The sequence below is a fragment of the Tyto alba genome, unplaced genomic scaffold (assembly GCF_018691265.1).
Source record: "Tyto alba isolate M040663 unplaced genomic scaffold, T.alba_DEE_v4.0 Super-Scaffold_5, whole genome shotgun sequence".
Lineage (NCBI taxonomy): Eukaryota > Metazoa > Chordata > Aves > Strigiformes > Tytonidae > Tyto > Tyto alba.
In genome coordinates, this window is record NW_024881326.1 from 9094112 (window position 1) to 9111637 (window position 17526).

At 37.4% G+C, this 17526-nt stretch overlaps 1 protein-coding gene across 1 annotated transcript in view; it reads right to left on the reverse strand.

The window, feature by feature from the left end:
• Positions 1 to 15697, reverse strand: part of MAMLD1 (mastermind like domain containing 1) — a 226049-nt gene extending 210352 nt beyond the window's left edge. The window contains exon 1 of the mRNA XM_032996076.2: positions 15663 to 15697. The gene's annotated coding sequence lies outside the window, so the exon portion shown is untranslated. The remainder of the gene's footprint in view (positions 1 to 15662) is intronic.
• Positions 15698 to 17526: the final 1829 nt, after the last annotated feature.

The window sequence follows — 17526 nt, forward strand, 5'->3', positions numbered from 1 at the left end:
TAAGAGACATTTTTGCTAAAATATAGCTTCTGATCTATCTTTTATGTTGTTTTTTTTTGCCTTTTGCAGCCTCAAGAGTATTGATCTGGGACTCATTTGTATATGATTTTCACAAAGTAGAAGGCAATTCGCTCAAACAAAACAGTTCTTTTGTATAACCTTTTAAAAGGGGGCCCATCAAAGGGGATTGATCTAGCTTATTTAGTTTGCCAAGACATCTTCCTAGCACTTCCGTGAATTGCCTGTATCTTTAAGTTCTGAAATACTAGCAAGAAAGATCTAAAACAAGCACTCATGGCTACACAGTGCTCAGTGTATTGCAAAGTTTTGGCATGTTAGCATCATGTAAAAGTTGTAACTCCATAGCAACAAACATTTTTATACACAAGTACACACATATACTCTGATAATACTGAATATTATCTGTGAAACATCTTTAGTAAATATATTATAACAGCAGATCTTCTCCATCAGATATCAGAATAATGTCATCAATATAGTGTTTTAATTCTGACATAGACCTTTCTCTAAATTATAACTCTCTGAGCCACCCAATCATCCTGTCTTCTCAACAATTGTTCATTTTCACTGGAGACTGAGACTGTGTTGGAAACGGCCTATGCATGTATTTCAGAGGTAGTAGCATCGTTTGGGGGTACTGCAGTAGTTCCACTAATTGCATAACAATGGATTTTGAAGCACTAATTTGTGTGTACATTATAATTTAATGTAAATGGCTAATTTAATTCTCTCTCAGCTGTGGAAGTCAGAGTACCATAGCATCATAGAACCACTTAGGTTGGAAAAGACATTTCAGATCATCAAGTCCAACCATTAACCTAGCACTGCTAAGTCCACCACTAAACCATGTCCCTAAGCTCCATGTCTACAAGTCTTTTAAATACCTCCAGGGACGATGACTCAAACACTTCCCTGGGCAGCCTGTCCCAACACTTGATAACCCTTTCAGTGAAGAAATTTTTCCTAACATCCAATCTAAACCTCCCCTGGTACAACTTGAGGCCATTTCCTCTTGTCCTATCACTTGTTACTTGAGAGAAGAGACTGACACCCACCTTGCTACAGCCTCCTTTCAGGTAGTTGTAGAGAGTGGTAAGGTCTCCCCTGACCCTCCTTTTCTCCAGGCTAAACAACTCCAGTTCCCTCAGCTGCTCCTCGTAAGACTTGTGCTCTAGACCCTTCACCAGCTTTGTTGCCCTTCTATGGACACTCTCTAGCATCTCAATGTCTTTCTTGTAGTGAGAGGCCCAAAACTGAACACAGGATTCGAAGTGCAGCCTCACCAGAGCCAAGTACCCGGGGTCAATCACTTCCCTAGTCCTGCTGGCCACACTATTTTTGATACAAGCCAGGATGCTGTTGGCCTTCTTGGCCACCTGGGCACTCTGCTGGCTCATCTTCAGCCACCTGTTGACCAACACCCCCAGGTCCTTTTTCCACCAGGCACCTTTCCAACCACCCTTCCCCAAGCCTGTAGCATTGCTTGGGGTTGTTGTGACCCAAGTGCAGGACACAGCTCTGACTCTCGCCTTGTTGAACCTCATACAATTGGCCTTGGCCCATCGATCCAGCCTGTCCAGAACCCTCTGTGGAGCCTTTCTACCCTCAAGCAGATCAACACTCCCAACCAGTCACCTGCAAACTTACCAAGGGTGCACTTAATCCCCTTGTCCAGATCCTTGATAGAGATATTGAAGAGAACTAGACCCAGTACTGAGCCCTGGGGAACACCATTTGTAACCAGCCACCAAATGGATTTAACTCCATTCACCACCACTCTCTGGGCCCAGATATCCAGCCAGATTTTTACCCAGTGATGAGTATACCCATCCAAGCCATAAGCGGTCAGTTTCTCCAGGAAAATGCTGTAGGAAATGGTGTTAAAGGCTTTACTAAAGTCCAGATAGACAACAGCCACAGCCTTTCCCTCATCCACTAAGCAGGTCACCTTGTCATAGAAGGAGATCACGTTAGCCAAGCAGGACCTGCCTTTCATGAACCGATGCTGACTGGGCCTGATCACCTGGTTGTCCTGTACGTGCCACATGATGGCACTCAAGGTGATCTGCTCCATAACCTTCCTCAGCATGGAGGTCAGACTGACAGGCCTGTGGTTCCTCAGATCCTCCTTTGGGCCCTTCTTGTAGATGGGTGCCACATTTGCTAACCATAAGTCAACTGGGACCTCCCTCGTTATCCAGGACTGCTGGTAAATGATTGAAAGTGGCCTGGTGAACACTACTTCCAGCTGCCTCAGTACCCCTGGGTGGATCCCACACAGCCCCAGAGACGTATGAGTGCATAAGTTGTGTAGCAGGTAACTAACCATTTCCCCTTGGATTATGGGGGCTGCATTCTGCTTTCCGTCCCTGTCTTCCAGCTCAGGGCACTGGGTACCTGGAGAACAACTGGTCTTACTATTAAAGACTGGGGCAAAGAAGGCATTAATACCTCAGCCTCTTCCTCATCCTTTGTTACTCTTTCTCCCTCTGCATCCAATAAAGGATGGAGATCCTTCTTCACTCTCCTTTTGTTGCTAATGTATTCATAGAAACATTTTTATTGTCTTTTACAGCAGTAACCAGCTTAAGTTCTAGTTGGGCTTCAGACCTTCTAATTTTCTCACTGCATAAACTCATGACATCCTTGTAGCCCTCTTGAGTTGCCTGCTCCTTCTTCTAAAGGTCATAAACTCTTCTTTTTTTCCTGAGTTCAAGCCAAAGCTCTTTGTTCACTCAGGCTGGTGATCTTCCCCAGTGGCTTGTCTTTCAGCATGAGGATGACCTGCTCCTGAACCTTTAAGGTTTCCTTCTTGAAAAATGCTACGATGTTTCTTCAATTACACCTAAATAAGATCACTTCTTTTCTAAAAGTGTAAGGTGGTGGGGTTTTTTTAGTCCCCTCCTCCATCAGTATATTTAGCGATGTGTGTAGACGGTATGTATTCAGCTGTGATGCATAGCGGAAGATTTGTTGCTACCTTGCCCTTCAGGGAACACACTCTTTTTTTTTTTTAATCTTTCATATTTAAAGCAAGCGCCCCTCAAGGCTAACTTTTATATATATAAATACACACATGTGCTTTTTAAAAGTGTGTGTGTGTGTACATGTATATATGCATACACACAAACATGTTGATAGAATAATCACCTGTTTCTTGGATGGCCACTAAAGGGAGCAGAAAAAAGATATATCAGTTCCACCATATTCTCAACTAGACCTCTTCCTTTCAGAGACAACATTTCTCAAGGCTACTTTCAAACTGCGGGTGCACATGGAGAAAGATGGACAGGGTAAACACTGTCTGTACTGACTGGATTAAAATCATGAGAAGTTTCTCAATAAACTTTGAAAGGGTAGAGGAATAAGAGTAAATGGGAAATTTTTCAGTGTTAGAATTTGGATCACAGGTCAATGAATAAGCAATTCTTAGAACTTCCGAAGAAGAAATATTGGCTAAATTAATATAAAATATAGCAGCTAAATTCCTGATGTTAGAGCAAAACCTGATTTATCTAAATCTCTGTACAACCTACCCACCCCTCAAGAAAGCTGTATGAAAGTTACATGAATTTTATCACGTTCACTCTATCTGAGCAGTGATATGAGAAGCTTTTGTACTATCTTATCATTTATTCTCTATTTGTATTAACTTCAGAGAGCTTCAAAACTTATGTTATTTTTAAAAGGGTACTAGGAATACTTTGAGGGTAGAGGGGCAGTGAGGAGAAAACAACAATACATCTAAGTGGCAAAATCCTAAATTTCCAAAAGCAGAAACACCTTTGCCAACCACCTGAACTAAGAATGGAGAAAGATATTCTATTTGCAACTCAAACACATCATGCAGCTAAGGAAAAACATATATAATTAACTGAAGAGAAGCTTAAGAAGTTGTTGTGCTGGCAACATTTAGAGTTTGTGGGACCCAGGACTGTGCACGTGGTGCACTGCAGTCTGAAGCACAAATTTCCTTCTGCAGGAATTGACCTAGATTTACAGAAAGAGTTGAAGCTGCCATTTGCTCATCTTACTGAAGGGGATGTCTGTTTTTAGCCTTCCATATGACACCGTTTATATCCAGAACAGTCATGTACATAACAATGTAACCATGAAAAGTTAATATGTAACTACAAGCACATATGAAACTTTTATTTTTAATACACTGTATTTGTACCTTGTGTATACATCATAACACACACATATACAGCTACAGCCACCTACACTAGCTAAAAGAGCTGTTTTTCATTTTTAGGCATGAGGGAAGTTTTAAAAGCTATCATGGATAGAACAAATTCCTTTTGCTCTTTGGTATGCTCTTTGTTTTAAAAGATCAAAAATATTTTGCTTCTATTTGAACATGAAATAGAAGGATAAACAGAGCAGTGACAATACAGGATATGTGTCATGATGTTCTCCCTTTATTACAGAAGCCTATTTTTATGCAAGTAAACCAGCACCTTCCCAAAAAGATAAGAATATATTTGGCTAAATGAAAGACTGGTTATTAAGTTTCCAACTTTATTACTTTTGATCCATTAGCACCTGAATCTTAAGCCAAGATCAGGGTAAAACTCTTGTTTCTGCATCGTTTACAATTTAGTTAATTAATACCAAAAGAAAACCAAGGCACATAGAAGTTGAGTGACTTACTAAGGGTCATAAAGTAGCTTAACAGCAGAGGCAATAAAAGAGCCCTGGCTGACTTTCAGCCCACTTCCCTTCCCACTGTACCTTTTACACTGCAACACAGAGGGCCCGATTTTCTCCATGTGTAACTTCGTCAGGTGAAAATATAAACTGGTAAAAATTACATAGAATTCTTTTTACTGGAATTAACTGGCATTGGTATTTCACTTGTAAAAGGATTCCGTCATTTACCTTTCACAGAACAAAGCAGAATTTGTAGCTACCCACACTACAAAAAAATGTAAATTAGAAAAAAAAAAAAAAAACAAAACTGACGATCTAAAACATATCCAGTGACTTTAAAAAAATGGAGCAGAAAGATACCATTCACAATTTCTTAATTCTTTTAGCATTATTGCTAAGTTTTGAGACAGCAGGTATGTGGAAGCTATGAAAACTCTCAGACTGTGAATGCCCCCAAAACGCAGAAGAATCTTCTGTCAGTATGTTTGCACGTATGTGGGTTGGGATGCGAGATCTTTACAAAGGCATAAACCAGCTGGGTGTCAGCTGGTCAAGAAGTCAGATAATTCTACTTTTAGGGAGATGGATCAACATATGACTCAAATACTGTGCAGAAACAAAAAACATTAAGTAAAAGCATGTCCTGAACTCCCCTAGAATCATCATGATGAGACTGAGTTCTTCCTTGCTTCATCAGTTGTCATGAATTACCGTTTATGTCCAGACCTTCTATGTCATCTATAAAGCACTTACACAGCAAAGTGTTGGACATGGTATCATCTGGCAGACCATTTTTTTCTGTGTCTTTCCTCCAGTGCAGAGAAGACATATTTCAGCTCTATTTCCACGCAGGTCATTGGTAAGGCTGCCACAGCTTCAATCAGATATGGATTTTACCTATACAGGCCTAAGTAGAGCAAGACCAAATGCACCCGTAACACAGGATTCTATGCTATCAGAAAAGAAAGACTTTCTAGCAGAAGAGCAGGCAGTAATGCTATGTCAGCTGTCCATCTAAACCAATCACCATTTGGCAGCAATGCCTTACTGAAAATGGCCAGTGAGCTGGGGAAGTGGGCACAGTGCCATTCAGACAGATGGGCAGGGGTCTTAGGCAGCCAAGAGACCGTGTATGTGTGTCAAGTGCGGGTACTTAGGGCAGGATTCCCAGCTGGGAATTTCCACATGGCTATCCAGTCTAAGCTTGCACTTTGACAAAGAAACGTGCCATTGCTAATCCAGCTCAGGATTGGATTAAGTGGGAAGGAAAAAGAACAGCTTCCATCACCACTTTGGACTCAGGATGGCTGGGTGGCTGGAACAGAGAAAGGCCTGTTTCTGCTTTTTCTTTTGTCTTTCACTGCAACACCATCACGGAAAACTATGTTCTGATTGGATATGATATGAAATACAGGAGCCTGTATCTTCAACTGAGGAAGAGCTTTACTTATTCTTTTTAATATACATACACATAAGTAATATTACTCTTACCAACCCCCATTCTTAACTAAGTAACTATCTGAAGTGTCAGTAATTGTCTCACTTTTTCTGTCATAACTTTGGTTATGCAATATTGGGAATAACTGCTATGCAAAATGCACTTCAGTCTACATACAACATTAGGTTTTCTGAGTCCCTGCATGGAATTCATATGAGGTACTGCAAGGCAGAGTTGTGGAACAAAATCTCCATTGATGTCAAAACCTAAATTACATTAGAAACTAACATTTTGGGTCCAACCCTACCCTATTTTAAGCTCTAAGTAAATCACAAAACAATCAATAGGATCACAGAGGGGTAAGTGATAGCCGAATGTGTGCCTTTAATAACTGAAGTAAAGAAGTGATTAGTTACATTTAATTTGGTGTCAGTGCATGCATTAGCCCATTGGAAAGAATACTATAAACAATCAGATGTTTATCATTTCACACACAATACAAAATCCACAATCAGGACTAGTTATACTTAGATGATAATATTTAGTACTTTTAGGTCATTCAGGACCATGGATTTTAAATAATTTCCATTATGATTCTAAGAGCAAGAGGTATAACCACCACACTACATATAAAGAACTGGCACCACAAGAAGCTTTAAGGACTTGCTTACTTTGGATGAAACAAGTGGCAATGGTTACAGAATTACAAAGAAGTTTCTGGTTTCTAATTTTGTGGTGAAACCACTAGATTTTAACTAAGTTTCTAGGGTGAAATAATTTCGTGACTGCTAGGATTGTACTTAAAGTAATTTATGCTATAAAGAAAAAGCAGTCACCCTGGCAGTTTAAGAACTACAGGATTTGAATCACAATGGTGTTTGTCAGGTTTAGGACATGATGGGTTGGGTAAAAGAGGTTGGATGATGCAGAGAGTGATAGGAAGCAGAAAAGAAAAAGTGACTGCACGTCTTTTGCAGACCTTGGCAGACTTTTGGGTTCATGGAACTCATACAGCTTTGCAACAAAGGCCACTGTAAATAGGTTTGAGCTTGAATGCAAGTATTTAAAATACTTTTAATATTATTTTCATGAGACAATGCTATAATTTGCATTATTCTGTTCTATAAGGGGCTACAAAGCAATTATATTCATGTTCTCACCAGTATGCATATCATCACATTTGTGTGAAGAGTCCCCCAATGTTTCTCTGAGCTTTAGTTGCATGTTCTTAAAAAGGCACAATACATTTCAATAACAAATTATATTCCACTTTTTCATCTAATTACTAAAAATCATCATAAATTTGACATTCTGACCTTTCACTTACATCTCCTTCAGACAGAAAAAATAAACAGAAAGAAACTTGGTGTTACTTAATGAAAAAGGTGCAGTATAGGAATCCTCAAGTCCTATTAAAAGTGAAACTCAACAACCTGTCTGTATTTTAGCTGTAATCTTTTTTGTGAATGATACCATTAATCTAGTACAGCTAAAGCTAGACTTCTATACCTTTGCTCTTATATTTCAGAAGCCTACATATTCACATCTTGACGATTAGTTACCATTTTCAATGATATGCCAAAGGAATATTTTGTGTTTTTAGCACACCTGAATTTTTTTCCATCAGTGTCAGTCATTCTGCAGAACCAGTCTTCAGAGGTAGTATTATGCCAGGAGAAGTAATAGAATGACAGCATTTAACACAAGGACAATCCCATCCTCTTTAAACATGGATTGATGAGCTGGGGAATACAGAATGCTTTTGGATTTGCCTGTCTATAAGTGGCTCTGCATAGAGAACATAACAACATAAGCTTTGTGAAGTTCCCAAAAATGAGAAACACATATTGTGCTGTATCTCATTTCTATGTAAAATTAATGAAAATAAAGCAATGCACTTGCCATGCATAATGAATAACCATGCCAAACTATCAACTTTTTCAGACTTTTCCTCTAGAGGGCTTTTAAATGAGGTCAACAGCAAACATATCTTTACATTTGATCTGAGAGTGAACAGTATAGAGTAACAGAGCTTGTCCATGCAAAGTGCATTAACAAGCTTTTCTTGATTTTGATGATGAAAAATAGAATACCAAATACTACCCTTGTATTTGTACCAGATATGGATTTCACAGACTCGGTTACAGAGAGAAGACAGGACTGTGAGTAGAGATACACGTAGTCCCCATTAACAATGCTGAAAAGATCAATGCTAGCTAAGCACAAGAATGACAACCCCATATGTCAGATTCAGTAGGACCAACAGCACATGCCTCCTGAGGGAGAATATTATTCCACAGAGGAGTTTCAAAGAATCAGGTAAAATGTTCACATTCTACCTTAGAAACTGGTAATTAACATCCTATCTTAACAGAAAGCAACACCAGCATGACCACAATAAGAAAAAAGCAGCTAAAATTTTAGGGCACTATTAAGTGAAACTACCATGACAGTTGATCTCTTTTCCTGGTTGGAAGCAGACCAGATTGGCATAGCTCAATTGAATATTGTACCTTTTTTCCTGGTCCACTCAAAGGCACTATTGCTTGGCTGTGACAGACAAACAACGCTCTGGAAGTACAATAATACACAGCAAATGCAATGCATAACACAGAGCTTGTTCTTACTGTGCTTAAAACAAATCAACAACTGTTTTTGTTACTTTTATAAGTGTGCTTTTATTATAGAAGAGAAACAAATTCCATTGAAGAAATTATTGGTAGCATTCTGGAGATCTCTGTTAGCCCTGGCATCTGCTGCCTGAATTCTTACTGACTCTGCTAATTCCTCTTTATGTCCAGAGGCCTCACATTGGTATGTCCCAGGAAAGAAATACACACAGGAGTATCAAGGAGCCTTCTCAGACAGTCCTAGAATCTGTTTTCCCTGTATTGCCTTGCGCTCGTAACAAACACAGCCTGGGCTGGCTGTTTCATAACCTTCATTTAGGACATACTGTGTTATCTTTTCTACTGAGAAGCTGCGATGTAGTGGACATACTAGCTACCCAGTCTACTAGCCACAGGTTTGCTGTGCATGGGTAAGTTTAGAACATGTTGCAATTCACATCCCCGAAGCAAGATAAATTTGGAGCAGGCCAGCCTTAAGTCACTAGGCTTAGCAGCTCCCTCTCCTGGAATGATGCTCTCTTTGGTCAAGAAATAAGATCTTACACTGCTGCTTGGGAGAGGGCAATTTTTATCTTTAGAGTTTATATAAGATTTTGTTGTAGAGGTTTTATTAACAAAACTAACCTAATTAAGAATCAGTCTTCTACACCAGTGAGGCTAGAATTAAAGTATAACATCCTTACAATTTTCCTTATTAAGGGTCTATTTTTTATTTGTTTTATTTTTTTTTAAACTAATTTTACTACTATTATTTAGATTATCATTAAACAAATTTTCAGTAGAACTTACAATATCCAATTTCAATTGAAATCATACTGTCCTGGGCGCTGTAAAACATATTCTTAGTCCTTTGTCCTGGAGATCTTGTCACCTGTATAGACTTTTATTTATTTATTTATTTAAATGTAGGACATAATCAGGGACAGAGTAGTCTTACAGGAAGTATCACAGAAAATGTCAAGAATTGAATCCACATCTCTGAAGTGCTACACTAATATTTTAAAACCAAGGCAATTATTTTTATAAATACATTCGAACTTTTTTTTTTTTAATGTAAAGTGTTTCCCTTTTCAAAATCTTCTCTGCTTCTAGAACTTTCTAACTCTGTAGTTGGGATGCTTTTAGATTTAACTGGCAATTAACCATGGTTTTTCATCAGTCAGTACATTTTGTGAAGTTAAAAGTAAAAAGTCTATACTTGCTCTCAAGTAAGTTAATTATTTTTTTGTGGCTTCTAAGAAGATACATTGTTGGAGTGTTTCTCTGCAGCACCCTTCTGCATGACTTGTAGGACAAATCAAACTAGGAACCAGCATTATAGAGCTGGGCCACCAAAACTTTGAAGGCATCTTGATTACAAACACAGATATTGTTGTTTGCCTCCCAACATTAGTACCCATAAATCATAAATCACTTGACAGTTAGCTCTTACCAAAGACTAATCTCCACTTAAAATGGTAGTAAGAAGGAAGAGGCATCATTCCTCCCCTGTAATGCCAATTCTGGAATGGGAGCCTCACAGATCTTATATAAACTTAGTTTTTCTGCATTTGCTCCCATAATTGAAGACCTGTTGGGGAAGAAGTGCTTACTGTGTTTGAAACTCTGGCACATATTAAAACTATGAGAAAAACCTAATAAATACAAACATAAAGGAAAGATCCTTCCTTTATCTCAGCTCTTGTCACACTGTGTCTATTCAGCCAGACTATTCACATCCACGATGGTGGGAACACAAAATTTTTATGTTGCTATCCAGAGTGATCATTCAAAATGGGTATTTCAACTTTCACTTTATCACTGAATTGAAAATTTGGAATGTACTGAAGTTGTTTGCTGATATAGAACTTGGTAAACACATTTATCTGTATAGTAAATTTTAATGTATTTAGGACTATCATTAAAAGCAAACAATCCACAAAACAATTACTGCTTAGGAATGTGAACTGCAATGCTATGCCCTGCCCTAGTCCTGATATTCTTCTTATCTGTATTTCAGCATTTCTCCCCCCCAATGAGTTAATACAGTTGATTTTGTAATTTTCTTTATACATATTATTTAAGACAAAAGTTAGTAAGTAGTGATACTTCAACAATTCAACTGTATAAATAGTAGCACTAAACAGGCAGAAAGGGATTTGGAAGGAAAAAGACATCCTAAAATTCCTGGAGAAGCATGCAACTATGCAAATTGTTCACAATCTCAGCAGTCTGGATGGAATTTAGGGAATTTGGGTTAAGCCCCCAAAGTGAGCAGAACCTGCTGGGAAGGTGGAATGGCTAGGCTAAGTGATCACTAATTTGGGCTCTCTATGGTAATTTACATTATAGTAATTAAAGTTTAGATTCCCTTGCTGTTCTATTACGAACTCTATTAACCTATGACCTTTCTCTGAAGTTTACACCCAACTGTTTTCATTTTTTTTTTTTCCTGAGCAAAAAGAAAGCCGTTCCTGTGGAAGTTATTTCTCATAATAATTAATTGTATTTGGAGCCTGAGAGGTAGATACATTAAGACAATCTGGCTGTAGTGTTGTGCTGTGTAATTATACCAGAGATCTGTCTTTGTGATCCTTCAGCTGAGCCATTGATAATATCCTTGGTTTTGTTTGTATTGATTTTGCTTTAAGTACAGCCTGCCATATGTTTTTCATTTAGTTGAATATAAAATGATGGGTAAAATTCTGCTGCAAATTACAGTGAAGCAAACAAAGAAGAAGCTTTGGCCCTACATTTATATTTGGCTTTTATTAAATCAATGTTAATGACATTTTAATAAGCAATCACAGTATCTTTTATACTATGCATAGGCACATTATAAAGGCAGGCAGAAAAAAAAATATCTGAAGCTCTCTGTTATAGCTGAAACAATGTGGTATCTGCTTATCTGAACATATACGAACACATTTCCTCACATATCCTTGTCAGTGAGTCACTAACTAGTTCATTCTGACCCACAGCTGAATGGGTCTGGAATAAACGTCATTGTTTCTTACTGTGTCTTAATATTTGTATTGCACACTGTTACAGCATGATTCAAAGAGTGCTGCTTTTGGAGGACAGATCTTTAAAACTGAGAGCAATCATTCATATCCAGGATGCTCATCACGTGTAATACAATGGCTCAAGAACATAAAGAAGCATAAGTAGCATACTCAATAATGTGGAGTGAAAGAAAAAAATCTTCCCAAAGAAAGAGAAGTGAGTTTATCTGTGAGCTTTCTGCTTTGGGGAGCTGAAAATGGGCAACATGGATGCTAATTTCTGGAGAAAGGGGCAGGTGCTAGGCTACACAAAGAGCACACTCCTTTTCACAACAGGGGGAAACACTGCACAGAGAGAATTAATGAGTATGTTGGGCACCAGGGAATAAAATAGCATCATAAACTTCAGTAAACAACAAAGTTCCAGAGTTGGTCTTAATTTGTAATAGACTAGGCCTCAGGAGTCTATTGCCCTTCTGTGGGACTAGCCCTTGAGAGACAGCTGCTTTGCATCAGGCATTGATAAAGCTACATTTATAGATTAATCCTTTTATATATATAATTAATGTGAAGAGCAGAGAGATTCATGCACATTCACAAAGACGTTAGCCTTTCTGCTGTGGGATGTATGACAGAATATCTTCTACTTGGCTCCAGAATTATATTCATGTACATATCTCATGTATTTTATTCAGAAATAACTTATTACAAGATCTCTATACAAAATAAAGATTTAATAAAAATGGACTTCCCGGTACAACAAGCTAACTATCCTTCAAGTTTATATTTTCCCTCAGAACCTGGATATGCTTTTTTGAATTTACATCACTAAAAATAAAAAGCATATTCATTTGTATCATTGACACAAAGACATGACCATCTGCCATCCTCAAGACACCTTCATGGTATTGGTGCTTTTCTAACTAATCTTGGATATGATATATTCATATCACTTTTAATGTCACATGGAAAAGACATCAGCAGCTGAACCACCAGACTTTGAGACAAAAAGTAGCGTGCACTTATTTCTTTAATAAATTAGAAAAGTTGTCTCCTCCAAATTACAAGTAAATTCAGAGTTAGTGGATTAGATATATTAATCAGATTGTCAATTTGTTGTGCTGTTAGTCCTGTCCTACCAGTAATATTTTAAAGGATGCAACATAATTCATAAGCAGAGATATATTTTCAACCAAAAAACTGAGTTAATTGAATTCTACCAAAATCACTGTCCCTAGTCAATCTGAATCCAGTTTCTGATCCACAGTTGCTCACCAATATGTAAATAAATGTAATGATGGCCAAGAGCATCTTATTTAAATGCTTATTAAATAGTAATCACTCCCAATAATTTCCCAGGATGTAGATGCCATTGATTGGGATTGGTTTAAGATTACGATCAGTGAAAGAGCAAAAGTTTGTTTAATTAAATTTATTTCAAATTATGTTAAAACACTTCTATTTTGAATGAGGATACATCATATGCCACAATATATGTGGTCATCTAGCTGTTATTCTATTCTATTAAAGGGTCTGTTTTCACAGAGGACAAATTTCTTAAGAGTGAGTGATGCTTAGGAAAGATACAGGTAAGATGCACATCCTGAGGTAAGAAGTCAAAGTGATCTTATGTGAAATCTGAAGCAGCAACCTCTCTGAAGAGGAACACTTACACTGCATGTTCAGAGGTATGGAGGAGAAAATGTATTTCTGATAAACGCAGCAACAAGCTATATGCTAGGCTAACCTTTCCTCTTGACTAAAGCACAAGGCAGTGCTGTTAACAGAACAAAAACATTTCCAAATATTATTTGAAGCAACTCAGAACTTTCCATTTTCAAGAAACTCTTGCTATTTTTCTCACACAAAGTCATGACAAAATTCTCTGGACTAAGAAAACCACTCCTCTATAAGTTTTAAACTTGCATATTAGTCTTAGGCACATTCCAGCAAAACCCAGAATGATATAAAACATGATTATTAGGCTTTCAGGGTTTTGTTAAAACTAACAAACTAAATACATATTTTGCTGAAGTTTATAAAAAATATATTCATCTTCTCCATATTTCAAAAGGAGAAACAATTCTGACTTGCAAGAAATGACATTTTATGGTGTTGTGTAAACATTTAACTTCTGATTAGAAAACAGAAGTTTGCAAAGTCATTTGGTAAAAAAAAAATCTGTAAATTATTGAACTAGCTTATTTATTTACCAAACAACTGTATGTGCAATAATTTTGACATTTCACCTGAGAAAAAAACAGATTTTTTTTTTTTTTAAACACTGACTAAAGGAGTAGTCCACAGAAGAATTTATTTTCCTGGCCCAGGGCATGGTAACATGCTGCTATTCGCTAGCACTGACAAATCTCAGTGGTAGTACCTATGTAGAGTGTTGGCAGAAGTAAGACTCCACCTATTGCCTCTCCTTTTTCTCTCACCTAGGACCAGAAACTCCCATAATACCTATGTATGTACAGTATGTATACATTGTATAAATGTATAGCACATAGTACACATGCATTATCAAGAAACAAAATAGCTAAGCTGACTAAGTTTTTCTTAAAAGCATTTCTACTAAAATACGTCTGCTCTTCACAGGCTGTTATGTCACTTTCTTTTTATTAATAACATGAAAATCCTTGAATACTTGAGGTTATAGTTTACAAGTAGCCATGCTTCCAGAAAGAACAGCATAAGCCATGTCCCAGTGACAATACCGGCTGAGTCTACGGAAATATCTACTCTGTAGATTCTTTTGTATCCTAAAATGATTCCAGCATTTGGATCCATTCCTAAAGATGTTTCAGAAATGTGTATAAATCACATCAGTCCCCTTGGGCAGAAGAAAACCTATCTTTTTTCTCTGCTTGATTTCAGACTGTGCATACTGTGTGCTATCATTATTAGATATCAAGAACAAGTGTGATTTTCTTCCTTGGTGTGAAAAGAACATACAATCACTTAGTCTCCAAACCTATAATGTAGGCTAGAGCAGGAACATTTCTGTTAGGGTAGCTTCAAATCTATAATTTTCATTCATTCCCTGCTGGCACTGTTATTTCTTATCTCCTCTCTGCTCCCCCAGTAACATACAAGAGGGTATTAAGAAAAATAAATAAATAGGTGGATGGATGAATGAAGTATTCCTCACTTTAAAAACACATTAACTAAAATCTAAAACTAAATCTCCTAGACCCCAGTATTTCAGGAACCACTTGCTAACATCCAGTACAACATGATTTTTCAGCATACTCAGAATAAGAAGTATTTGCCATAACTATACTGTACCTCTGACCAATGTTTTACAGATGACCATTCTGTCATAAAGACTATAGACAGCATAGCAAATTCCCTATTTTCTGTTTCTTCATTTGTAGCCTTGTTACATGCAAGAAAAAGAATTATATAAAATGCCAGCTTAAATTAACCCCTAGATTTAGCACCACTTTTTTAGCAGAGCTACAGCTCAATTTGGAATACTTTAAGGACAAATCTTATCTTAAATGCCATGTATAAAAACTTTTCCTCCCTCATCGATCTGCTCTCCTGGGAGAGTAGTTCACATATTTTTATATTCAAAATGAAAACTTTTAACTGTGTTAACAGAAGTGGTTGTTAATATCAAAACAGTTCATGAATCAGTGAACAGTTACTAACAACACGTACGCTGACATCTCAACTAGTACCTGAATCTAAATTAACCACACTATTAACCACATTGGTTCCAGGATGTTTCCCACCTGACCAAAGCCACATGCGTAATTTTCACCCAGATCTGCAGAGTACTGCATGTTGCATCTGACACTATCCACTTCAGAGTCATTTAGACAGTGAAGGATAATGAAACAACATAACTATAAAATGTCTCATTTTGTATTCAAATGAAAGTCTGAGAGATGAGCCAGTACAATCTCTTTCTATGATTTTACTTACCAGTCTGCTCTTGAAAGTGTCTCAGAATCACTTAGTGCAGTAAGATCTTGAAATCTGAAGACCAAGTGCCCCATTTCTCTATAGCTAATTAGTCCACACATCCTGCAATGCAAAAATATAATTGACTCTGTGTGTAAATGTATCTGGGGGGAGCCAGTGTATTTGCATACTAATACAAGGAACTGTTTGTAAAGATAGACCCCTCCATTATAAATGGGATATCAAAAAGGTGCCAATTATGAAGAAGGGGTGTACTGCATTATAAACCAACTGCCTTGTGCAACTAATTGCTCTACACGCTGTACAATCCAAAAATATAATTGACCCTGTCTGTAAAGCTATTTTTGGGAACAAGAAATCATTAGCATGCCAAAACCAAGTGCCAGTTACAAAGCGGGGAGTATGACCACTGTGACCATCTGCCTCCTAGATGAGTGATCTACACTTTCAGGAAAAAAAAAAAAAACCACCACCCCCCTCCCCTTCTCCTCCAATCTCCTCTTTCTTACTGCTGTCCAAAATAAAAACAGAGCTCATGGGATTTTATGTACAGGGCATTTGCAGTACTCTGTAGAAGAGGAATATCTTTCAAAAGAGTCTTCTGTTCATATTGAAATCCTGCTGGCAAGGATCACTGTCAATTGGAGTACTGTGTCTTTGTATACTGTTTTGGGTTGGCAGTGATTCTCTTCTAGGGGTGTTCCTTATTTCCACCTGGAGAATGGGTTCCACACAAACACGTGCAGAAAAGTACTTTAGTCAGGCAACATGCTAACTTTTTCCATTACTAAGCAATAAACATTAGTGAATTAAAGACACAGGGTAATGGCTGTCTGTGTACTCAAGAATAACAACAATGGGGCAGATGCTGCAGTGTATATGTTTCCAACCCATTATGAATCATCAGCTGTACCACATAAATACTCGAGATTTTTACATTATGTTTTTGTCTTCAGCATGAATAAAATGGTTCAAACCCATATAAATCCTATATATATGAAAAATGCAGGTCTTTCTGTGATGCAGAAATACTGATGTTTACACTAATCGTATTTGTCTGTATTTCTTCTGTATTGAGACATTACTGGGAAAAAGCCCATTCTTCACAACTTTATTACCCTTGGAGAAAACTGCAGAGAAATTTCCATTAGGTTGTACCATTTTAAGCAGCTCCTGGAAAATGCTTCTGTTTACTTTCCTGGTACCATATATTCTCTTGGTAAAATAATCCAAACTTGTTTTTATAAATAAACACTGTGAATAGCCACTAAAAACCAACTGAATTATAAATGGAAATGAATCAGATCATTCACTCTTTTCAGAGATTCAGATACGGCCTGGTATGAACATAGGCCTTCTCCTGTGCACCATCCTGTAATAGAGCAGATAAGTGGACGAAAGTTTTTGAAATGTGCACCATTTTTCCTCTGGCTTCAGGGATTTCTCAACATGCACTGCTCATGTGAAATAAATTCTACAGTCTGCATTAGGGAATTGTGACTCTTGGGCTTTGATCCACAGACTTCAATCTGTTTTGGGTACATGCCAGCAAAATCCTTGGTGAAAAGCAAATGAATAAACTTCTTGCAAAAGGGCTTACATGTATATACAGAGTTCCTAACTGTAAATATTATTTTACTAAACTCAAACATCTGTTCTACTGAGGAGTATAAGTAATCCTGTTCCATCACATTCTGTCTGGTTATATTTATTTGCTCTTTGTAACAATTTTTTTACATATATGTAGTCCAGTTTTAAAACAGTTTAACTAACTTCTTCTAGAATGTCTATAACAGCACAGTTTACTCATTCTTTAATAGATCTTCACTTTACACATATAATGGATTAATGTAATTTCATAGTA